At 35.8% G+C, this 26,190-nt stretch overlaps 1 long non-coding RNA gene across 2 annotated transcripts in view; it reads right to left on the reverse strand.

The window, feature by feature from the left end:
* The window catches only part of LOC148125465 (uncharacterized), a 77,543-nt gene that overhangs the window by 46,484 nt on the left and 4,869 nt on the right, over positions 1 to 26,190 (reverse strand). The window contains exon 2 of one of the 2 annotated variants that reach the window (XR_015744148.1): positions 13,809 to 13,853. The exons of the other annotated variant lie outside the window; for it this stretch is intronic. This is a non-coding gene — a long non-coding RNA (uncharacterized LOC148125465). The remainder of the gene's footprint in view (positions 1 to 13,808; positions 13,854 to 26,190) is intronic. 2 annotated transcript variants of the gene reach the window in all.

Below are 26,190 nucleotides of genomic sequence, written 5' to 3' on the forward strand. Positions count from 1 at the left end.
CCCTTGGTCTCGCCTGCACATCGACCTGGCTGGACCGGTGCATGGCAGGACCTTCTTGGTGGTAGTGGACTCCAACTCCAAATGGATAGACTTGGCCCTGCTACCCTCGACTACCACTCAAGCAATAGTTAAGGCTCTGACCCGCTTATTCGCCACCCATGGACTCCCTGACACGCTGGTGTCTGACAATGGCCCGCAGTTCACGTCATGTGAGTTCAGTATGTACGTTGCTAACTTGGGCATCAGACACATACTTACAGCCCCCTTTCACCCCGCTAGCAACGGGATGTCTGAGAGGGCAGTCAGGTCAGCCAAGGAGGCACTCGCCAGATTTGGCCAGGAAAACTGGCACACTAAACTGTCACGTTACCTTCTGAGCCAACATATGACGCCATGCACCACTACTAATAAATCCCCTGCCGAACTCTTGATGGGGAGATGCCTTAGGACCACCCTGGACAGGTTGCATCCACACTACTGCCCAGATGCCCCTTTAGGGTCTGACAGTCTGGTCAGGGACTTTGTCCTGCATGACCTGGTGTATGCCAGGAATTATGCAGGGGATCCTTTGTGGGTACCAGGTCAAGTTGTGTCAGTCACAGGTCCTAGATCCTACAGGGTCCTCCTGGAAGATGGACGCTTGTGGCGGAGACACGTGGACCAACTCAGAAGGCGATGGAGAAGTGCGACTGATGCCGACCCAGCCCAACCTTCCAGCACCAAGGACTCCCTGCCGGTACCAGTCTGCTCAGACGGAAGCTCCCTGCAGGACCCGGTCTACCCCATCGACCAGGAGAGTTTGCTGGAGGACCCGAGCTTCCAACTAGAGACACCGAACCAACAGCCAAGCGAACCTGTTTGCCAGCCGGACCTAATGACTCGCCATGGTCAGCCCGAACAGGGGGACTTACCGAACTCGCAGAACACCACACCTGACCTAGCCCATTCCCCAACAAACTCCGAGGCAATTCCCGGGGGCAAGGACTTGACGCCAGCCAGCAGTTTACCCGGGTTGCGACGTTCTTGTCACCAGCGCAGACAACCGACTTACCTAAAGGACTACGCATGTGCCCAGCTGGGGGAAAGGAGTGTTATGTCTTTGGAACTGGTTGGAGTCCCCAACCAGGTCCGCTGTTTGAGCGGGAGCACCAGCCGCTCCCATTGGCTGGCTCCGTTTGACAGCCGGCTATAAAAGCCGGCTGTCGAGCAGAGCCAGCCCCGTTGCCACCAGCTAACCTGCTAGTTAGAAAGCAGACGCGGCAACCCTTTATTCCCTGTAATAAAGCCTGTTCGTTGTTCACTCTGGCTCTTGCCTCTTCCTTCCACTGCTCTACAACAGTTTAGATTCTTGAAGAAGCCTTTCTCTAGTTCAATAGGAATATTTTGAAATAAAAGAAGTATTTTTGGTATTATATTCATTTTTATAACAGCTATCCTGCCCATAAGAGAAAGTTGTAGATTCTTCCATCTTTCTAGATCCTTCTTAATGTGAGTTGTTAATTTAGTATAATTATCTTCTCTTCACAATTTGAATGGCCATTTCAATGAAAGCAGGATTGAGATGTGAAGAGCCAAATTGATGTGGTCATCATTTTGTACTGGTCTAAGTAAAGGTGGACAGCACTTCAACTAGTGGGGAAAATGGTATGAAGTCAATTCCTTCCTCCATTCCACAGTGGCATCCGTGGGTAATGAGGAGTAAAAAAAAGGCCAGATGGTCATTCCAATGCAAGCCCCTTTTGGACATGTGCACAGAGAGGAAGAGCTTGCATTGGGTTATTACATCTGATCTTGCCTTTTTAAATTCCCTGGCTGCAGATGACATTGCTCATTTATTATATTAAATAACTGCAAGTTTAGATTCAGTTCTTTCAGATGCTGAGAATATATATTCACCTCCCTATGTAAGAAAATACACTAGCTGTTCAATGACTGCATCGCTGAAGGGTGGTACCTCATGCTATTGATGAGAAGACATTAATCACGGAGAAGTGGTAATCTTCGTGCCTAGAAAAAAACATGTGGCATTGAAAGAGAATACAATTTGAAACCAGCAAGAGACAGGATTGAAGGCTAAAATCAAATAATAATGTACAGCTCTAGTTCATCAAGACTCAAGAGTCCATATTTCAGTCAGCAAATCTTCCGAAATGCTGATATAGCAGAGACCAGTCCAAAGCCTGAACACTTAATTGCATTTTGGGCCAATCTCATTTATATACTATGCATTCCCTTTGGAGCACACTTTTTATTGAAAGTATACTCTGGAGAAAGATATGTTATCTAAACATTAGTGATTCTTACATTTTCAAGGCAGTTATTTTGAAGGGGGGGTGGGGTCCTAAAGTGTTATACAGCCGACAGTGATAGTCTGCTAGTAGAAGAGATTTGTAATATTCCATCCTACCCTCAAAACTGTTCTAGAAGATTGGAAAAATATAAAGCTGAATAAAGGGAAAAGTTAAAGAAATTAATGCTGGGAAGATCCATTATATGTGAAGAAATATGGTCAAAGAATAGAATAGAACAGAACAGAATAGAATAGAATTCTTTATTGGTCAAGTGTGAATGGACACACAAGGAGTTTGTCTTGTGCAAATGCTTTCAGTGTACATAAAAGAAAAGATACATTAATCAAGAGTCAAGAATCATAAGGTACAATACTTAATAATAGTCATAGGGTACAATAAGCAATCAAATCATACTAGGAACAGTCAATATAAATCGTAAGGATACAAGCGACAAAGTTACAGTCCTACAATCACAAGTGGGAGGGGATGAGTGATAAGAAGTGATGAGAAGATTAACAGTAATAGTAGTGCACACTTTGTAAATAGTTGAACAGTGTTGAGGGAATTATTTGTTAACAGAGTGATGGCATTCGGAAAAAAACTGTTCTCTAGTTATTCTGGTGTACAGCGCTCTATAGGGTCGTTTTGAGGGAAGATGTTGGAACAGTTTATGTCTGGGATGTGCGGAATCTGTAAATATTTTCACAGCCCTCTTTTTTACTCATGCAGTATACAGGTCCTCAATGGAAGGCAGGTGGGTAGTAATTGTTTTTTCTGCAGTCCTAATTATCCTCTAAAGTCTGTGTCTGTCTTGTTGGGTTGCAGAACCAAACTAGACAGTTATAGAGATGCAGATGACAGACTCAATAATTCCTCAGTAGAACTGTATCAGCAGCTCCTTGGGCAGTTTCAGCTTTTTGAATTGTCGCAGAAAGAACATTCTTTGTTGTGCTTTTTGATGATGTTTTTGATGTTAGGTGTCCATTTTAGGTATCCATTTTATACTACTTGTAATAATTCTGTTACAATAAATTAATGTTTGATATTTGAAATGTTTCCCATACATTTATACTTGGGTTGGGTATCCCAAGAGAAAGATAAGGGTAAGTTGAACAATGTGACAATGAGTTACATCAGAAACATATGAGGTAAAACAAGAAGAAAAAATAAAAAAATCAATTGGTAATGAATGGATGTGGCTTGAACATAAGAATGAGTGATCAATATGAAAGAAACATTTTCTGGTGCTTTGATTATATGGGTCAATAGAAAAAGAAAGTAAAAAGGGTTTTGGCTAAATGCAGCTAATGAGAACCTTCAAAAAGTAATGTGTAAAGCTATGCATGGATATCACAGAAATAAGGGTAGTTTGTAAAGAGATAAAGAATGTAATGAGTAGTGCTGTTGTAACCTATAATTTTTTCCTTTTTATTTTTTCTTATCTCATAACTGTAATTTCTTTGGCTTATAATTATATAGCCATCTTCTTTGCTGAATATTGTTTATCTGAAAAGAAATGGCACAATTTATATATATGCATGCATTTATTTGTAGCTTAAGGATCTTAGCATGAAAAAAATAATGAGCCAAATTATCAAGGTTCTATATGATAATTGCAAAAATTATGAAATACAATTTAACAAAGAGATTATTAACTCAATTCTTTATATATCCAGTCTATATTTTTGAATTACAACTCTGACCAATAGCTATGCTGACTGAAGAATTTTGGATTTGAGATCCAAATACATTTGGAAGATACTTTAGCATATTCAGGAAAATAGCAAAGGAAAAAGGAAACATTAACACCTTAAAATCCTTAAGATATCCATCTATCTTCCATATTGTCTATTTATTTTTCTGTTGTGTTTTTTATATTGTTTTATATTGTTTGCTATATTGTGAGCTGTCTGCTTGGTTTGAAATTAGGCAGTGCCTAAATCAAACAAATAAAAATAATAATTAAATTATTTTTTAAAAAAAATTAAATTATAGGTCGGCAGACATACTATTAATTTGAATGTGAACTGACTGAGCCCATGATGATGTGTGAACTCACCTATCATGGCTAAGAAGTACATTAAACGATGCCAGTATAGCTTGTGAAACAAACTATTATTTTAAAATCCTGACCAATATAATCTGTGAACACAATTTCAGAGTATTAAGGCAATCAAAATATTTGATTGAATTACAATAGATGCTTTCAAGGCTTTCATAAAAGAGATATTAAGACAGGATCAAAGCAAAGGGTCTGAGTCATGCTACTCTACTAAAATAGTAGACAAAAGGCATTCAGTCCATTACAAAGTACAAGTGGGTTAGCTATGCATACCGTTTGAGTCGTATCATTTATGGTGGCTGATTTTCAGCATTACTTTGGGGTTTTCTAATAAGTACAATAAAAACATCCCAGCCATTTCCTTGAATCAATAACCAAAAGCCTTTCTATATTAGAATCAAGTTAATGTGAAACCTGACAAAATTAATGTTTGTGCTATGTATGTATTTCTTGCTCACTGCATTTTATTAGAGTTTGTACACAGACTTTTGAAATATTAAATCTATATGACAGTTTCAAAAGTTGTTATAGTTACAAATAACAGCCGGTTACATTAACAGTCCATTCCATTAATAGTAACCATGGTTGTGAGATTTTTATGCTGTATTATATTAATTTTTTGCTGGTTGAGAATTGCCATTCTCTTTCATGTGCTCCCAGCTGCAGAAAAATAGAGTCATGGTCATTTCAAATTTCCTTGATGTTCAATTATATGAGCTTTTAAAAATGATACATTGCCCACTTTTTAATTAGGAAGAGTAGTGGCTTTAATTAGTGCTGTGTCATCAGTTTTTAAGATTGGCAAAATAAAAGAAATATTATTTGTAAGAAATAAGATGACATTCCTTTTCTTGCTCCCTTGATTTAAATAATTAAAATACCTACCGATGAATATTCCACTTTCAAAAAAATAGAAACTGTGTTAAAACCAAGTTTCCAATTTTACCTATATTTTGTAGAAAAGACATAGAACTATTTCATATTTGTTTTGTCTTCTACTTTGACTATAACAAGTAGCAAGGTTATTTAACCTACATGACCATGGGTCATATATTTTATCGAAACTCTCCTATATCTAACATAGAATAATGCTAGGCAATAAATATAATATTGGCAGGTGTGGCTAGTGAACAAAGAACCTTTTACTAAGACTACACTTACTTTTGCAGTAAGACTTATCATACATATTTGATGACAGGTCTTTAAATAGTAAATATGTACAAATAATTTGACAAAGTGTCTTGTTCATGAGCTATCCTTAGTTACTTCCTATCCTTGAAGCCATGAAACGGCTACAGTGTCTCAAATGTACAGCATGTTTGTTTCAGGGTGTTCCTGAAGTTTTTCGGAAATATATTGCATGCCCAAAAGACACGTCCATCAGAAATGGCGCACTTAAATAATCACACAGTTGAAAAGGAGAATTTAGGACACTGAGTCCATCCCCATGTTCAGTACAGTAGTGCAGGTTGAAACATTACCAACATTGCAATCAAGCCTAACCTTAAACAAACATATTCTTTGTGTGTCCAATCACACTTGACCAATATGAATTCTATTCTATTCTATAAAAGTAATCATCTTTCACCCTCTGGGGTAATTTATTCCCACTATTAAACAAATCTTACTGTTATTAGGAAACACTAGGAACATTCTCCTGTAGTTAGCTAAGAAACTAGTGTATATATTTTAAAGGATATTACTAAAATGAGGCAAAACAACAGTACAAAACAAAATATAAAAGATATAAAATGAAATTTGAGACATGGAAGCTAACTCATGACCTGGGCTTCTTTTAGTCTAAAATTAAGAGAATTATTTGCATGAATTCACAATTGTTTGTTACAAATATTTTCCTTAGGCTCCATTAGTAATATAAAATATCCAAGTGAAAGTAGTAGTACTATAAAATAACCAAATATTCAATATATCCAAAATATATTTCTTGAAAGGAATGCTATACATTATTTTTTTTAAACAGTTGGAAAGATATAAAACTGACTAAAAGCAGAGGCTTCTGATTCTTCATATATCTTCTTTCATCTATAGATTTATTTGTTCTTTTTGACAGATAAGAAATTTTGAGAAATTTGCTCAAAAATTCTTGCAAATTTGTTCATTTTCCCCTTTCTATCTTATATAATTTCTACATGTATAACATTGAATATAATTAATGCTATTAAAAAGATTGTGCTGTTCTAATTTTCAAAAAATATTAATCCTGATCTTTATTTTTTGAATTTCCCTTATAATAAATACACTTAGAAAGGCTGTAAAACAGGGGTCCCCAATCCCTGGGCCATGGTCCACTAGTGGGTTGCAGCTCACCAGAACCAGGCATACCATTCACACAAATGGAGTTGTGACTATGCCCACATCTGCACCTACCATTTGCATGAAACCATCCCCTCTCCCCCCCACCTACCCCCACCCAGGTGGGCTCCCACTTCAGCATTTTCAAAGCATCAGGTATTTTTCCTTCTCTGGGGCATCTTGAGTATAGTTTTGGTAGTATCTTGTGTAAACTTTCAGGATTTCAATCGTAACCCAGTCATTTACTGAAGCTTTGCCATTTTCCATAGATTTTATGGTACTTGATACTTCCTCCATTGGGATATCTGACATTTCCTCTTTGTGAGTGTTGAGACCAATCCCTACACTCTCTTAAATCACACTATGATACCAATGAACAACTAATGTCTAAGAATAAAATATATACTCTGCAAGTATATGTACAGTTTCTTGGTTAGGTTCTAAATGGATCCATCAATATTTAAAGCATAGACCAAATTCCTTACAAATTTCTGTACTATTTTAACAAACAATTCTCTTTCAAGATAAATTATTAACTTACTCTTTTCTTTTCCCCAGTCATTCACACTGACAAAGGAAAAATAGGATCCATGCAAGGACACAGCACAGTAGGGTGATTTCTTTACAGGGACTGAATGACTGCCTCCTCTTTTTAATGACAGAGATTTCTTCGTGGAATTCCTCAGGATCTGACTCAAGGCACTGGGTTAGATTTGTCTTTCACTACGGTATATTGCTCCCCACTGGCTTCTCAGATCTGATATTGTTTCTTACCTTAGGGTTCTTCTCAAATGTTTCCCAACGTAGATTCCCAAGTACTTGCTAGACTCTTCCTCAAGCTATTTCTGTTTCTCTCCAAAGCAGCTTTCTTTGAATTCAGCTATTATTGATTTTTCATGCCACCTTTTCACCTTTTATGTCTACCAAAAATCCATTTCTTTGCTTCCTGGGGCATTTTTAATTTTGTGGAAAAAAAATGGTTTCAGGTTTTTAGTTGGAAATTTGTATTTAGAAATTTGTTCAAAACAATTCATTGACTCTTTTATAATATCTTTTCATCATGTATTATTGCCAGATCATATTATATACAAACATTAATCATACATAGAAATCAGGACTAAAAACTTCATGGACATTCTTCCAAGGTAGAACATTTTCCATCCAAAAATCTGTGAATTATGCTGTTTCCTGAACCAAATTACAACTGAACTTTCACACTGCAAAGGACAATTAGACAATTTCTCAAAGTCTAAAAAGAGAAGAATTAAAAATAAAAAAAAAACCACCCTTAACCTAGCAAAAAACATATTTGCTTGTTCATTAGAATCTTATTTTTCTCTCAACAATAAAGTCAAGCCCAGTTGACTTTACAATCAGCACTGGATCAGCAATTTCACTATTGGATGAGGCATTTCATAATAAAAGGAAATGGATAAACAAATTGAATAGGAGAAAACACACTAAGTCCAAGGCTCCCTCTTCATTTACAATTGTAAGAGATATAGTAAATCCCAGCAAGGACTGTGAAGCTAAACAATACTAAAAGGCTATACATGGCAGAACTTTGCCATCACTATAAAGGTCAACCTCTATCTGTTTTAAAGAAGTCAATTTATAGATTCTGTCCATCCATGCAGCTAGAATTTTTAAAGTATTAAAAAAATATTGCTGACAGACAAGTATCTCTGCACCACCTACCTTAACATTTATATGGCAAAATATTGATTTCATCTTGTCAAGTTTTGAACAGCAGCAATTATTTTTGAAGTACTGAGGAAACAGCAAAAACAGTCATTTCACGCCTAGTGCTCTTCTCCTCTAGTTGTTGCTTGCAAGGCTATCTTTATGTTTTTATGTATTTCAGGCCAATCCCCACATGTATATTCTGACCTTAGAAGGTGCAAAGTGGCTTAGACTGGAAATCAGCCTATCCTTACAACAACCTGTGGAAGGAGAAACTAGCAGTGGCCAGCATGAATGCTACCTTCCTGTTGTTTTGTCCCCTGAGGCCTTAAGGCAACTTGAAGACAATTGCACTATACCTAGTTACCAAGTTTAAAAATAAGAGGTTGAAAGCACCTGCGTGGTGGGGTGGGCTGTAGGTGTGCTTGGAGGAAGATTTGTGTTGTGTGGGAAAGCAGAAAGGAAGAAATTGTAGCCAAGAGAGTGAAACAACAGTCAGCTCAACAGCCAACTGATAGTGAAACAGGAGCAGGCTTGGACGTCATCAAACTAATAACAGAGAAGCGGAAACGAAAACAAAGCCCAGCAATCTAATCACCCCAGCAGAGATCCTACAGCCTCACTGAGATCCTACAGCCAACCAATAACTGATTAATCACATTCATTTTCCCTTCCTAGCACAGAATAAGAAACTGCAGAGCCAACACTTTAGCAGCAGTTCAGAACAGCAGGTAACTACCAGAACCTGACTATCTTGGATAAGGCTAGATAATGGCTAAAGACTGTCTTATAAGCTTCAAGCAGCAATGGACAACAAAATTGTTGGTAGAACTGTTTGGAATAAGAGGAAAACATAAGCACGGATAAAGTCATTAATATTTAACATGGCATAGTCTTAGTGACAAGTGTTAAGGGAAAACTGGAGAAAGTAAGTTACTTTCCTAATTCCACTAGATCAGGCCTAGGTCCACTAGGTCAGGGTAGATACAGCCCGCACAGGCCATGTCCATCGCGGCTCTGCAAAGGCAAAAACCATCCTGATACACTGAGATACAGCCCAATATGTCATGATATAGCCTGTGATGTGATCGGGTTTTACACCCCTGCACCATGTAATAAAAGCTTTCTGGAAATCCAGGAAAGATAACAACAGACTCTCTGTTGATAGTCTGCACCATTTCTCAAACAAACCCCTTATGTAGCACATGAAGAATACACATTAATAGGAAACTAGGACTTCAGTCAGCTAAAAATCCTGAAACAATACTTTGTACCCATTAGCTTAAGACAATGTCATACAATTATATGGTGCATTATTATTGCTCAGTAACTATGCAATAACCCCAGGCTTGTTGAATAGTATATCAGTGCTACCATTACCATTTATGACTTTGGTCTATCAGCAAAAGTTGTCTTTTCCATGCCCTAAGTGTTTGCCCAAGACAAATACGATATTAAAATAACTGTATAATATCCATATACTGTAATTATATGAATCAATGCACATTGTCTTCTGTGTTTATGAAGAACGGGATATAAGGAAATATCTCTCTTAATGGAACCATTTATAATGTCTACATAATTCATTCCCTTATGGCTTGATGCCCTGTCATTGCAAATCTTTAGTAATGTTTTATAAATCCCATCTAAAGTATCTCAGAAGCTGCCAGGCTTCAAAATGAAAGACTTGGCTTCTTTTCATTTTCACATATGGTGAGGTACTCTTCAATTCCATTCCCTGGCTCACTTTTCAGTTCTGCCTCTTAACTTATCCTTAGAATCTGACTTGATGTTCAGGTACACTACTGGATTCATTCTCTATAAGCTGCTTCGTCAACTCAGACTCCAGAATGTTTGTGTAAACCAAACCTACCATTTCTTTAAAATCTTACTAAGGAGATTATCAGATTATTATTCCTTTGCCCCACCCATGAGAGAATTACTAAAGATGTTCCATGAAACTATCTACCTGTAGGACATGGTCATTAGTTTGCTGAGAGATAGAAGCTCTATACATTATTATTGTTGCTATTGGAAAGGTATATATACAGTAAGCACCTTCCACTCTCAAACACAACAGATGTTATGCATGCATTGACTGGACACATCAGTATATTTATATTTAGCTCTATCATATTTTGTCAGTCTTCTAGAAATATCAGGTGAAGAAATTGGAAGACTTACTGTCAAACAGTGCATTGACAGTCTGAAGTCTCCCTAGTTCTTATTTCAGCCTGATATTGGGTTATAAGCCTGATTATTTGGGTTTCATGATACAATAAACCACATGACTCATAAAATCAAAGTTCAGCTGACTTGGTGAGGTTTTAAATAGAATATTTTAACTTAGCTTTCAGAAATGTGTAGCCTGTTGTGAACCTTCAAAATATGACATGGAAACAAGCAGAATAAGTTTAAGAAATCAGTATACAGGAGCTAATTATTACTAATGGATTATTTACAATGGATTAATGTAATTTTATGCAGAACTATCCTACTCATGTATACTCCGAATTTAGTCTACTATTATTGTTTTTTTCCAGATGTGAATGAACACAATTATAATATAAATCTCATTCTGGTTGTCAAATCAGCCTAAATCATTCCATGCCAGAAGAGATTCATCATCATAATTACATTACTATCAGCCATGACTTATACCAGAAAAATCATTCTGGCTCTGATAAGAAATTGTTACATAAAGTCTTTAAATGTTCACTAAAACTCACAATTGTTTTTCTATATTTGCAACAACAAAAAAACGGGGAGCCCATTTATCACTTACTATGTGGTAAACCATAATTTTTCAGGCAGCAAGCCCAGGTCTGGGGTTCATATCATCATCCAGCTTAGCTGAATGTCATAGATCCTAACTGGCTAGCATGGCATTCTTATCTTTGTCTTTCGTCTTTCATACTCCAAGATTCAACCAATGTTGAAAAAGAACTTTGTGCCAAACTGTCCTTGGAACACCTTTGCAGTTCTTCCGTAGGAGACAGAAAAATACTCATTCTGGCATTGTAGTAAGATTACATAGCAGTAAAAACTTGGGGAAAAACAGATGAAGGCAACCCTTACTCTGCGAATTCAATTTGCCATGCTGTGCCTCACAGCTGGGCTGGCATTGCAAGTAGTTAAGACTATCAATCTCAATAGCATTTACTTTTAGAAGTGCGCGTGGGATTCAAATAACAATCTTCATCCTTCTTTTTCATATCAAAAAAAGGACACCTCACTCAGTTGCTGCCACTGAGATCCCTTTTTTAACCTCAGATGTTTTTTGATGTCCCTGTTTTTTCATGCCACAGAAAACTCTTCAGAAGCTATGCAATTTTTGTTCTAAAGTCTCATGTAAACCACTAGCTTGAATAGCCACACTTCAACTTTCACAGTAAATAAATCCTACTATCACTGACCCTTAAACCTGTAGATTACTGGCCACATAATTTAATGTAAAGACTAACAGTAACTGCAAGGAGGTAGAAATGGGACAGAGGAATGCTGTGTTATCATAATAAAGCAATAGTTAAACAACTATTTGGCAGCCTTATAAATCTCATAAATAAACAAATCAAATCTGAATGCCTAAATGTTATAGTGCTAACATGCAGATCTTTTAATGAACAGTAGTTGGAACAAGGGTATATATCAACTTTTTTATGATTCCACATAATATTTTTTTCCCCAGCTCCTCTTGGGAAAGCATTATTGTATCAATGAAAAGTAATGTGGTTTGTTTTATATGTAGTCTCAGTGATGTTTACTGCTTATAATTGAAAGGGGACCAGTTAATCCCAGCTGTGGAGGTCTGAGGATATAGAATATCAGAGAAGCTATAGCTGACATTCATGGGGGCAAGGCAAATGCACAGGACAGTAATGTAACCTAATTATTTACTTCTTCTGCTATACAAGATAATATGTTCTTAAAATCCCAAGAAATTAATTGAATATTAAATATCTATATTTATAATGTATTTTCATTCCTGAGGATATCTCAAATACTTCAAAACAACTTATGCAACTTTACGTGACCTTAATAGAGGTGAATTTACTCTGGAAAACAAAATTAACTGGGGACTTATGTAAGGTCTAAAAAAATGTTTCTCAACTTTGGCAAATTTAAGATGTGTGGATTAACTCTCAGAATTTCAAAGATACAGTCGTGGATAATGAAAAGATGAGACAAGGATCTCCTGCTCAACTATGCATATGTGTTAGGCTATTTTATAGATGATTCCATATGTGGCTTATCTTTCACTTGATCAGGAAATGAAATATTGTGGTTTTATATTGGCCCTTTTTATAAGTATTCTAAAATGAATGCTAAGCTTTCCTGCTTTCACCTACTTTATGTAGTTTGATAATCCTGTTGAATTCCTTAAAGCTATAGTAAAAGCGATTCTGTAAACAATTTATGATATGATAAATGGTTTAGAGCAGGGGTGTCCACCCTTGGCAACATAAGACCTGTGGACTTCAACTCCCAGAATTTTCCAGTCAGAATGATTGAAGTCCACAGGTCTTAAAGTTCCCCTGGTTTAGAGTCTGATTATCTGAGCACCTAGTTTTCCTGCTATGAATCTACCTGCTTAAAAAGGCATTTTTTTAAAATTCTTTTGTTTCTTGAAGCTCATCTATCTGAGGTGTGAAAGAAAACTTTTTCTTGTATGGCTCCAATGCTATAGAATATATACCACTTGCCTCATTTCTTCCATCAAACATTAATTGAATTGATCTTAATGATCTTAATATCATTGGGCCAACCATCAAGGTAACCATCACAGAAAATAATAGAGGGAAGGTGGGGAAAAGCTTTCCATCTTGTTCTTCTCTCTCAGTAATCTCTCTCTTTGCCTTTGCATCCTTTCTACTAACATTGACTTTTGAGACTTACAGGAAACTCAGACCCTAAACAGTTTAACTTAATATTAATCATGATGGTAAAAATAATGATAATAATGAAAAAAGGAAAATACTGTCAGCATTTCATCCCAAAAGCTTGAGAAGTGGGTCCTGAGAAAAATGGTCCCTAATCCTTTTTCCCAGGAGTTGCAAATAAAAAACAATAAGTACAATTTAAAAAGCAACAATATAAGAAAAGGGAAAATCTTCTTTCAAAATGTAGGTAGTTAGTGCCTCAAGCCTTTGCAGGAGGATGAAATAAGTATTGATAAAATTATAAACAGCAGTCAATTTCAAAAATATTACGGAAAGACTTAGTGGGTCCACAGGGGTTAGCATCTGGGGTCCATTTGGAACAAAAAAATATGTTTAATGTTTTATGCCTTGCACAAGAACAATAAACTGAAGACACACAAATCGTTAGACAATTACCAAAAATAATGAAGTTATAAAGGACAATAAAGCAGATCAAGTCTTCCAAAATAAAGGGTAAAATTGTGATGGTGCATTCTAACTTACTTATCTCTCCTACTGTGTGATTTATTCAGTAATTACCTGGATAAACCTTGGTTCTTGAAAATGTCCAAGTTTCAGTTGAACCTTAGGAATAATAGAAATTCTTTCATTTTCTTGGCATATCTTAGATCTCAATCTCACAAAGCATCCCTCGCCTCTATACTCACCAAAGAGAGCCGTTCTTTTTGCCATATATCCCTGTAATTTTATTTCTATCATCTAGAAAAGTGTCTCTCCTTTCTGAGCTTTGCTTTTCTCTATTGACTTCCTGGGGAAGGGCCTGATTTGTTATTCCCCTGCTCAGCTTCACTGCCAAAGAAACCCAATTTGTTCTTTACTATGTCTCATCCAGGTCAATGGAGAGATAATAATCCTGCCATCTTTTTTTTTTTTTGACATTCCCTTTCAGTTTCCTATGTAGACTTGTTCACCATATGTTTTTTTTTCAAATTTCGTATTATGTCCATCTCATAGCCATTTTTCTTTAATTTCTCCCAATCTTTCTTCCAATTACATTTACCAGAGTTCATTCTCACATCTCAAGATAACGCTTTTTTAAAAGAGAAAGTGTGGAGCTCCGGGAACTCTTTTATAAAGTGACTCAACTTTTGATCTTTTTAGGCAAAAGATGTGGGGGGTCTATAGAAAATTTACCAAGGGTACATGTTTTCTGGGATGTTTTCCTTGATAAGCAAAAGTATGTCTTGCCTGATAGTTTTATCAGCTGCCTGGGTTGAGTGTGGGAAATCCTGTTTAACTTGCTTATCCGTATCACATCAGAAGCAGAGGTGGCATTCAGCAGGTTCTGACCAGTTCTGGAGAACCGATAGTGGAAATTTTGAGCAGTTCAGAATACCACCTATGACTGGCCCCACCCCCATCTATTCTCTGCCTCCCGAGTCCCAGATGATTGGGTGGGTCTTGTTTTGTTGCCCTGCACAGGAGAACAGAGCTGGAAAGCAGGTTAGTGGGGTGGGGAGAGAATGGGCCTTTTACAGTATCCTTCCCCTGCCACGCCCACCAAGCCATGTCCACCAAGCCATGCCCACAGAACTGATCGTAAAAATGTTTGAATCCCACCACTGATCTGGAGTGACCCATCTACTACAGACCTTATGCTGTAACTATGTCTATGGGGGTTCTCAATTATCCAGGTTGTGGTTGTCCTAAAGATGCTTTTCAAAAGACAATTGGACTTTCTTGGTTTTTTCCTTAAGTATTCCTCCATATTCCGGAAGTAGTTTTTAAAATGTTCCAGAAATGTCAGGTTTAAAATGTGAGGTTAGCATCTTGTTAATATAATGGCTTTGTGGAAACCCATTCTCTACACATATTTAATTAATATATCAGCAATTGTGCTCCTTAGTAGATACAACATATTTGATACAACTGGTTGTCCCAAAGGTGGTTTTGTAATTGATATTTGTAATTGATACTTGCAGTGCCTTATAGATTATGAAATTCTTTGCATTTTTGACAGCTATATGTACTCTTAAATAATTCCCATAAAGCTAATAAAATTACTGTGTAACAATATATTTACCTTGAAATAATTTGCACTGAGTTCAGTGGAACGTATTCTCAGAAAAGTCAAATAAGATTGCATCCTCACTCTTTAGTAGATACACAAAATATTTCAAGTTGAGATAGTAAACCATTCCTTACATATTAACTTTTGCACTCCTTAGAAGATACATCATAATAACTGCCTATATGTTATAGTTAGCTATACACTTGCATTGTGAAACTGTTTATATTTTTAATTTCACAGCAGTTATCTTTACTTGTAAGTTAATTCCCATAAGACTCCTGCTGGTTTGTTAATTTTCTGAGCAGTTTGGAGAACCGTTGTTGGAAGAAATCTTTTCCCACTTTACAGGGTTAATCCTACAATGAACACGGGAAGAAAAGATTCTAGTGTGCCTGTATTTCTAACCTAATCCTTTTCTTAATTGCCCCCCCTGCTGCTGTAAGTGTTTTCAGAAACTGCCTCTGGTAACAGCCTTAATGGTTCAGGCAGCCCAGACTTTCTGTCTGTAGCTGAGCTTCTCCTGAGTCCCCACCCCAGAGTTTTTTGTGGTACTTTTATTCTGGGGGCTTGAACAACTATCTACAGAAGGGTTGGCATGGTCATAGAAGAAATGGCTGACAGGCAGGATGCACGCTTGGCATTCTGTCTTGATTTTTTACTGCCTTTCTGAGGGCATGTGATTTTTCCTTAAATCTGGATGATTTCCTTAGGATATGTTGTGAGTGAGACCAGCTGGTATCTTTACTTGGTGCAAATGGATCTAATGATTGCTCCTGGGTGCTTCCTCAGTTCACTGAGCACAGGAGTCTCTTATCTATAGGAATTCTTCAGTCATCCAGTTCATGGTTGTCCCAAAGGTGCTTTTTTCAGGAGGCAATTGGACTTTCTTGGTTTCCAGAACGTCCAGTTGCCTCTTGAAAAAGCATCTTTGGAACAGGAGTCTCTTGCATTGCTTCAGAGTGGCCAAGGCACATGATTGTTCACTGAGGGGGGTGTCCAGGCAAGAAAAAAGGAAATAGACTTCTGTACTAAGGCAGTGAGAAACCAATACAAACAGGAGAAATGATAAAACACATTTCCACAGTAAAAAATTACTTCTAAAACAGTCCCTATATTTATTTCCTCTAATATTCACATAGGGATTATGCTTCTGTGACATAATTGGTCCCTTAGAGATAACACTATAGAAAAACAGCCATTGGGTTGTATACATTATTCTGGACAATAATCAAGTGTCTCTCTTGGTGTGGCCTATAGACTACTCTAAAATACAAATTAAGCTTTATTTTATCATGAATTATCATCTCAACACCTAAAGAGCAATTCATATTATTGGATGAACAGCTTCTGTCAGCTGAGGGGTTTGTGTGACAAACTTAGTATCATGCTCCAAAAGTGTATGGGTTATTATATTATTTTAAATTATTATTTTTAAAAAATCCTTTATTTTTTCTTTCATTATTTTTGAAGGATGTAGTAATAACAGGATCTATTCCCCACTTTCTTGTAGTTTTTCCTTTCATCAGTAAAGTCTGCAAGACAGACTCTTTTTGCAAAATACTTGTTCTGGTAAATTGAAAATATTGGAAATGTTGCCAAGTAGAAACATATGTTTTTGACAGCATTAATAATGGTGACAATCCTATCATGTCTGACCATGTACAGCAATAATAGGACATGCATGAACCATATTAGTTAATGTTTCAATTCTTGTTATGAAATCTATGGAGCAAACTAACCATAACCAACTGTAATGAAGATTGTCTCAGGTGTCCAAAACAAAATATTTTATTGTTTTAATAAATCAAAATGTATACATTTTACAGTTTTTAAAACAACCTGCCATTATTTTTGCAACATTAGAAGATTTCAGCTTTATTAATTTAAAATTCATATAAAGAATTTATGTCTATCTTTACGTTCTCTCACACACACAGTTTGTGGGCAAAACACATATTTATTGGTTCATCATACAGTCAGACAAATGTTCAGATTGGATTTTGTGTTTTTGTCTACCAATTAAGTCCTTTCCAAGGACATGGGATACGCAGATATGGATACTTAATGGTGTTACAGATATGGCCACAGAATGTAAGCTGTTCCCTTTAAAGGCATTTTTTGCAATTGACTGATGGTGAATTGTCAATGCCAATGGTGTTCAAGTAGTGTTCCAGTTGTTACTATTACTATTGGAATTATTATTATTATTATTGTTGTTGTTGTTATTGTTATTGTTATTATCATCATCATCATCTATTAATTGTTATCATTATTAAACTTATTAATTGGGTTTTGAAGTGTGTAGTCTACATGGGATTGTTCAAGTAATCACAGATCAACACATATAGGGTGCCATGCTCTGCATGTTGGGTTTTTGTTCTTGTGTTTAGCCCTTGTAGCCAATAGTCTATAATCTGAACAGTTCACTTCGTGCTCCCAAAAACATCTGTAGGGCAAATAATGCAGTCAGGATGACATACCCAAATCTTATGCACATAGATGGATTCTGATTGACACTTCTGTATTTTCTGATCTTTCTGTTTATGACAACTATTTCCTAATTTCTAATTTCCCATGGTCAGTGAATAGCTATAAATTACCATAAATAAAATTAATCATCGTAACTCTTTTCAGTTAGCATTTGGTTATGATCATGGATAGAGATGGCATTGGTTCCTTTTTCTTTTTTTGGATCATTTTTTGTTCTTCCCACCCTTTTATTAAACCATTTTCTTAAGATAAATTGTTTTTAGATTAAATTCTCTTTCTCATAAACAAAACAAGAGCACTAACCCATTTTATTATGTAGCTTCTCCAATATAAATATATTTTCTACTTAATAAATCTTTGCTAACCCATACAATACTTAAAGTTGATCAAATTTATTGTTCAGTCTCCCTGTAGGCTTCACTTGGCCATTACTAAAACTAGAAGCCTCATTGCCTTCAAGAATATAGTTTCTGATAAATATGTTTATTGCACAGGTGTCTGGGGTGGACATTTAATGAATGATGATATGCTGCAAATACTATCATTCACAGTCTGGGTGAAATGTTGTAATGCAAGCACATAAAAGTAGGTTTAAGGTATGACATCACCACATGTGTCTTCACTTAGACATAAATTTAATATGCTGCATATGCCAATGGTTTATTACCTTAACTAAGAAGGCCATTAGAGAAATCCATCAATTAATTGGTATTAATCTATAAGATCCCCTTATAACAGAAGTAGGATTTGATTCTTGTTTCTCTTTTTCCACTTATGCAATGTAACAGAATGAGATATTAATAATTTTGAGTGAGAAGGGCAATTAACATATTTGCATTGTTGCATTATTAAAATTATTTCATATTTGCTTTTGCCTAGAAATATCCCTTTCATTTCCTATTTAAAAGACCCTTATTTATTTATGAAACAATCAAGTTTTTCAATATGTCTATCACATTCATGCTGAAGTTGAAGTAATATAGCATTTTAATATGCCAAGAACATGGTGCAATATCAGAAAAAAAAAGAATATGCAATTATGCTTTTGAAGATGGCCTAGCAACTTCGATAAAGAGAGAAAACGCAGTATTTCTCCTTGGAAAAATTGACGTGTCAAGTTTTGATTAAAGTGAGTGACAGTAGCCAGCAGTGCCAAAAGTCAAATAGGGACAGCCCTTGATACAAAAAAGAAAAATTGAAAGAAGCTGCTGGTGCTCCACTTTTAGGAGCAGCTGTCAGGTCATGGAGCTGAAGGAGAAACATGATGGAGGGACAGAAAGCAATTACAGCTTGTTTTTTCTACTTTGGAGCATAGGAAAAACATAATCAGAATAGCAACTGACCCTGTGCAAAAGGAGGGATGTGTTCATACACCATTTTTCTTCTCTAGTTGAAATACATTCAAATAAAAGTGTGACAGTAAAGCTTTGAAATATTTAACATTCCCTAACATAACAGACAATACTGTTACCCTTCAAAAAGACCTTGACTATGTATCAGAATGGTCAAACAAATGGCAACTTCAAATCTCAACAAATAAATGCTCTGTCTTACATATTGGCAAAAAATAAATCAGAAAATAAAATACACACTGAATAGTCAAGACCTTGTTGATGATCCAAACTCTGTCAAGGACCTTGGAATACTCATCTCTAATGATCTAAGTGCTAGAGCCCACTGTAACTACATAGCCAAAAAGGTGTTAAGAGTTGTTAACCTACTCTTACCTAGCTTTTTCTCTGGTAATATTACACTAATAACCAGAGCAAACAAAACATTTGCTAGACCAATTCTTGAATAAAGCTCATCAGTCTAGAACCCACATTACGTATCTGATATTAGCACAGTTGAGAAAGTCCAGAAATATTTCACAAGAAGAGTTCTCCACTCCTCTACTCGTTGCAGAATACTTTTTGTCAACAAACTCAAAATTCTAGACCTAGAAAACCTAGAACTATGCCTTCTTCGGTCCAATCTAAGTATGGTATGTAAAATCATACATTGCAATGTCCTACCTCTCAATGAATACTTCAGCTTCAACCATAACAACACAAGAACAAACAATAGATACAAACTCAAGGTTAATCACACCAAACATGATTGCAGGAAATATGACTTCAGCAACAGAGTGGTCAATGTCTGGAATACTCTATCTGACTCTGTGGTTTCTTCCCCAAACCCCAAAAACTTTAACGTTAGACTGTCTACTATTGACCTCACCTCTTTCCTAAGAGGACTGTAGGGGGCATGCATAAGCGCACCAATGTGCCTACCGTCCCTGTCCTATTGTTTATTTTCTTTTATTTTTCTTATATGTATCCATGTATTCATAACTATGTTTTTACTTATACCTATTATCTTGTAAGCAATTGACAAAAATAAATAAATAAAAATAAATAAATAAAATAAACATGCACAAAGGTAGCAAAACACCGTTGGTGGGAAGAGGAAAGTTAGGGTGAGAGCAATCAATCAGTGGAATGGCTTACCTGCAGAAGCTGTGGATGCTCCATCACGGGAGGCTTTCAAAAAGAGACAGGACAACCATTTGTCTGAAATAGTATAGGTCTTCTGCTCAAGCAGGTGGTAGCACTAGAAAATCTCTAAGATCTCTTCTAACTCTATTATTCTATATAACTTCTATACCTTACTTACTTGGCTTTCTTTTATTATGGAACAAGTTACAAGGTTTTCAGGTTCAGCTGAAGGCTTAAAAGGGCTCAACATTTAAGATGTAATTCTGCATATGTTTTCTCAGAGGAAACTCCATTAAAGTTTTGAATAAATATGCATACAACTGAGCTGCAATTGGGCAAAGCCTATGTGACTATAGAATTCATTACATCTAAGAAAACATAGTAATGTGGAAAACTATTCAGAATTAATCTGTTGCAGCCAAAGCAACAAAACAATTGGCCATTCTGTCAGGAATGATGAGGTTACAAGGCAGCCTTATAAATGTCCTCAAAATATTACTGAATAGCTGTATTTCTGATTAAATAATTTCTTGTGAACTATTTATTGAAATACATATAATTTTGGACTCTGGTGCTACATTAGACATGATATCCCCATTGTATCAATTACTAAAAAAAAAAAAACCTTAAATTTGGAAAGTTCTGGTGTCTTGGTCTCAGTTGAAATACTTGGGAATAATTATATTTGTCTCTTGGTACCTAAAAATGACTGGAATATAAATCTTGCACTGAGATACAGGCAAATAAACTGAAAGCTATTACAAAAATAATAACATTGGAAACATTAGCATGTCAAAAGAAAAATGTACACAGGTTAGAGCAGAGGTCTTCAAACTTGACAGCTTTAAGAGTTGTGGACTTCAACTCCCAGAATTCTTCCTCCAGTCATGCTAGCTCAGAAATTCTTGGAGTTGAAGTCCACAAGTCTTAAATGTGCCAAGTTTGAAGATACTTGGGTTAGAGTAATAGTTTATTATATGTCACCTTGAACACAAATTAATCAAAGAGATAAGCAGAACTGCCATTAATACCTGTCATATTCCCAATTGTATAGATAGTTATTTTATTTCTCCTGGGATCTGCCAACTTCCTGCTCTTTGTTTAGTATCTTTGTCTAATGACAAAGACCACATCTAGAAAACTACCCATCATTCAATTTGCATGTGTTAAGGGCAATGAAGAAAATTTAAATGGATAGTAGTTTCTCAGCTGAAGTCACTAGACAAACCTGGAATCTACCATGAGCCACTTTTCTTGGTATATAGTAAGTTTGGTATATAGTAAGGTATAGATGCTTCCATGGTTGAACTTAGATTTTAAGAGTAGGAAGGAAAAAGGTCAAGTTGTGATCTTTTACAGAAAAACTATAGCCTACAACAAAATTTTGTCCAACTACATCTCTCAGCATTCATTACTATTTGTCATCTTGGATGGAATATATAGTTTAGCAGCTTCTTAAGCCATGTGTTTCTACTCAAAACATAATACAAATAAACTATCCATAATCAAAATCACTTGATTATGGAATCACTTGAGTGAAATGCAGTATAAAAATGTGATAAGACAGAAATGTTCCCAAGACAGAAGTTGAGCAAGCCTGTTGTTCAAAGCTGTTCTGTTATGTTAGAGCAGGATTTGCTGAGGAATTCTGGGAATTGAAGTCCACAAGTGATAAAGTTGCCACATTTGAAGATCTCTGTATTACAAGGGGGGAAAGCCCTTTTTAAATTTTCCCAACAAATCTAATTTTGGGTTGTTGAATAGTTAAAGAACAGAATGACTTTGTTAAATTGAATACAATTTGCCCTCTATGCAAGATCTGTCAGTTGCTTGCAGGAACACTTTTTCTTCAAGATACCATTGACATGATATCTTTAAGATTAGTCAGTCACAATCTCATCAGGGCAGTGGAACATTATAAATCAAGATTTGTCCCTAGCTCATCTGACAGCATTTTTTTTTCTTTTCCTTTCTTTTTTAAAAAATCTAGATGCTTTAAATCTGTCCTGTTTGACCGTATAATGGAATTGCTAGCATTTAGCTAAAAGAAAATGAGCTTTTCTTTACATGATTTAATCCGTATCACACAATATTCATGATACAGCTCTTATTAGATTAGATTAACAGAGTTGGAAGGGACTTTGTAGGTCATCCAGTACAACCCTTGATCAGGGCAAAGCAATTGATGCAATTTACATAGACTTCTGTAAAGCCTTTGATTCAGTGGTACATGACAAACTACTCCTAAAACTAAAATCTTATAGAATCTCTGGACACCTGCATAACTGGATAGAAGCATTCCTGTCAAACAGGCAACAAATGGTCAAAATTGGGAGCATCCTATCAAATCCTGTACCTGTCAACAATGGTGTCCCCCAAGACAGCGTTCTAGGACCAACTCTCTTCATACTCTACATAAATGATGTCATGGAGTATACAGCAAGTTCAGAGTTTTCACAGGGAAGTTGCATTTGCCCCTGGAACCTCACCGAGTGTCTCCTCTTAGCTTCACTGCCCTTACAAGGTGGCTGTCAGCTCCGTGCGGAGCCCACAAACAGTGAGAAGCCAGCGCAGGAACGGAGAACCTCCATTCACTCATCACGACATCAGCTGGAAGTCCCACAATGAAATGTTGAATGTCTTACTCAAAGAACAGTAAATATTTACATTGTTTAGAATTTATGGGGGGGGAAATAGACACTTAAAACATCTTAATATGAATATATTTCTTAATATAAAAGAAAGATACGCTATTTTGAAATGCAAACTTTGGTACTTTTATTGTTCAGAAATGTTTTGCTGAATTATGATAGTAATCATAACTTCATATGATCAAGATTGGAATGAGCCAACAGGATTATTCCTGTGCAATATTTCCAATATATATATTTAGTGCTGGACTCTTTCTGCAAAGATCTGCAAAACAAGAGAAACATCAATAATGCTTTCTTTTTTACTTTTCTTTTCTGATGAAGACCCTGAGGAAAAAACAGGGCCCATAAAATAACTGTGAAAACATATGGAAGGGAAAAAGAAAATTGGTAACATATTTTTGTGCTGTTTGGCTTCTCTTAAAGCCCTAGTTGATAATAGAAGTATGTCATGAACTGAGTATATTCTCTTTATATGAAGTTTTTTTTTTTGGGGGGGGGGAGGAATTAATCATTTGGGTTAAGTATAATTTGAACACCTGAGAGTTAGATGCTTGTTTTATATTTTATTCTGTATGGTGTTTACTATTTCATACAAAGAATAATCAGACTGTATTAATAGCCAAATATTTTTTACTTATGGAAAAAAGTAAACTTCGTATCACTGAAGTTGAGAATATTGGTCAGAAACTACACACCACCTGATACTTTCAATGACAAATTGCACACCTTGTCATAGTTCACAGAGACAGTTGATCACCTTTCTGACACATACAACCACTATCAGGAGAGACTTATTTATAACTTCATATGTATTCACAGCAGGAACCTCAATGTGACCTTTCATTTTTAGCAATTAATCTTGATAGCTTGTAAGTAACACCAGATAATATGCCATTCTTTAACCATTTGCTTTTTTCACATGTTTACCTTATTGTTTTAATGTTGTAGACACAAGACTTAATCAGCTCTAATCTTGCTGATGTTTCAGACCTAGAAATCCAACAGCTCAGGATTTTTTTCCTTCAATGCAAACTCTGATCAATGCTCACATTATATTTGCTAAAGTAAGCCCAGATTATGTTCCTGACATTTTAATATTGTGCTTGAAAAGCAAAAAAATACTCCTTGTGTTGAAATCTGGTACAGAAAAACTATTCTAACATTTTTCCACATTTGTTTTCCACAAATGTTTATTTTTTGATGAAAATCAAATTACTTTTACAGAAACATAAGCATGAAATATGAAAATATTCTACACTACTTTTTAAATTATAGAAGTATATAAATTGAATAATTAAAACTTAAAACCATAAGATTCTAATATATGTATAACACTGAATATTATTACTATGATTTTATGTAGAAATATTATCTACTGACTCCTCCCCAAGATGGCTGTTGACTGATAAGGAGTTTTTTCTCTCTTGCCAACCATCTGCTGATTTTGCTGCCAAAGGAGGTTCCCTGGCAATGTGGATTCCTGGATGTGAATGGGATCACTTAGGAATGATTCAAGATTCCAGTTCCTCGTGGTAGTGGTCAGAAAGCCACTGGGCATCTGTCTTCCTCTCAGCAGTTTGTTTTCTTAAGTATGCTTGGGTTTTAACTTTAACACTTTTTGAATCTTCTGTTTTACTCTGCTTTTAATCTTCAAAAGTTGACTGATGGGTTGAATGTAATTTATTTTATTTTAAAATAAAATATTTTTAATTCTAGCTGTTTTTTTCCCTCTGATTTATAATGTTTTGAATAAACTTTGTTTTTCCATAAGGAAACACAGAATGTTCTTGGATGGTAAAGCTTTCATTTCATTTATATTAATTGAACTCTTGCCATAGGGTTTTTACATTTTATTAATTTGCAAAATATTTGAAGTTTATTTTTTTATTTTAAGCTTGGATTGAAATAGCTTGAAAATATCTTCCCTGGTTTTTCATTTATTGTTTCACTTCATTTCAACGTTCTTTATTTACTGGCTCAGTTACACAGAGCAACAATGCATCAGATTACAGGCAAGCAAGGATGGATGATTTATGGAAAAGGACCATTAGGTAAGATGCAATTTTTAGTAAAAAAAAAAATCGATGAAATGATATTGGTTGTTATGATGATAATGATAATATTCAGATGCATGTAGCTCTGGATAAATTAGATTCACAAATGGAATCTAATTCAGTCCAGGCCCATTGGAAAGTGCTGTGGACTGTACAGACATAGAACTAAGTTGATTGCATACGCCTCTCTGAAATTCAAGACTGCATTTTTTTTTTACAACAGCAGAAGCTTGATTGAATGGAGTAGTGATAAATTGGTTTTCTCTAGGAGAATTGTAGGAAATTGGGGAATGGATTTATCACACCTAATCAGAAATCATTTTCATTTGGACCAGCAATGGGATCCTACCTGTTCCACTATCGGTTTGGTGATCACACGTGCATGCACATGCACCTAATGTGCATACATCCAATGCGCAGCTGCAGCTTTCCCCACACTGGCTGAAATTTGCATCGCCAATCAGCTGAGAAGATAAAGAAGAGAAAAGCACGGGGGCAGGTGGGATGGCTGATCCTGTGCTTTTCTCTTCTTTCTCCTCTCAGCTGATTGTTGGGGGCTTTTTTTTTTCTCCTCTCAGCTGATCCTCAGAGGCTTCTTTTACTACCTCTTCCCCCAAACGGGTAGCATACCACCACTGATTTGGACTTTGTTGGGAAGATAGACCTATTGTGGAGACTGAATTTATTATATTTAACCAAACAACAATTGATAAGAAACAGTATTAAAAAACAAAGGTGGATATTTTGTCCAGACTGAATTATTATTAACTCTTGGACAATTCAGGATAGATATTGTGTAGTGGTAAATTTTCTATGAATAGATTATAGTGATAGTTTGTTAATGGAGGGTTTTGAAACTTTAATCTTGCCTTATTATTATTGTTCTTCCTGTTAACTATATTGTCATTAATATAGTATATAGATGATGACAGGTCATTAATTTACAAATAGATGTAATTTGAAAAACAATAGGCCATGTAAGGGGTGGGAAAAATATTGTAGTAATATATTAATCAGTATTTAACTAGGGAGGATAATAGATGCATATGTTGTTTTTTAATGCATTTTTCAATGTCTTGTTTGCTTTGTGTGTGTTTTCTTTTTTAATACAAAAATTGGAAAAAAAGAAACATCTCTTATGCTTAGAATGATTATTACTGAAGCCTCTACATTTTTTTAAAAAAGTGTCCAATATGATTTCATTGTAAAAGCCCT

The sequence above is a fragment of the Pseudonaja textilis genome, chromosome 6, assembly GCF_049901715.1.
Source record: "Pseudonaja textilis isolate UNSWEBS1 chromosome 6, rPseTex1.2, whole genome shotgun sequence".
Taxonomy (NCBI): Eukaryota; Metazoa; Chordata; class Lepidosauria; order Squamata; family Elapidae; genus Pseudonaja; species Pseudonaja textilis.